Here is a 732-nt window from a genome sequence, read left to right on the forward strand (position 1 = left end):
TCTAGGCAGAGAGATGATGACGCCTTTGAGTGACATACTTTACTTACAAAGCATTGATATTTCCAAGTCAGGAACACATGGTGCTGCCTGTATGGAACACACAGGTGCAGCCTGTTGCACTAGGAATGCCTCAGCACGTGCTCCTCAGAGTTTGTTCTAAGCAACCCGATTTAACCAATTACAGTCGAAATCTCAGCCAGAGAGCTCAGATGCATCAGTGAGAGAGGATGGCGAACTGAAATCTCATGACCTGGTCTGAGGCGTGAGCCTCTTCTGAGTTCCAATCTCAACCAATTTTATCATGGCAAAGGTCCCTCCCATTTCCTGCCACAGTGTTGTAGAGGGATTGTCCAGTTTTTCAAAAGAAGCTGAAAAACAGACTTTTAAAAAAGCAAATTCTTCCAAATTGCAAATGTTGGCAATTTCTATTCTTTTGTTTGTGTACTTTGTCACCTGGGCTAGAGTGCAGTGGCATCATCGTAACTCATTGCAATCTAAAACTCCTGGACTCAAGTGATGCTCCTTTCTCAGCCTCCTGAGTAACTGGGACTACAGGCATGATTCACTACACCTAGCTAATTTTTCTATTTTTTTTAGTAGAGACAGGGTCTCACTCTTGCTCTGGCTGGTCTTGAACTCCTAACCTCAAGTGATCCTCCTGCGTCCTCCAAAGTGTTGGGATTATAGATGTGAGCCTCCCTTTTTTAGAATTCTATTGGGCCTAATGCTGAT

This window comes from Otolemur garnettii, unplaced genomic scaffold, assembly GCF_000181295.1.
Source record: "Otolemur garnettii isolate 467f Iridium unplaced genomic scaffold, OtoGar3 scaffold00070, whole genome shotgun sequence".
Classification (NCBI taxonomy): domain Eukaryota; kingdom Metazoa; phylum Chordata; class Mammalia; order Primates; family Galagidae; genus Otolemur; species Otolemur garnettii.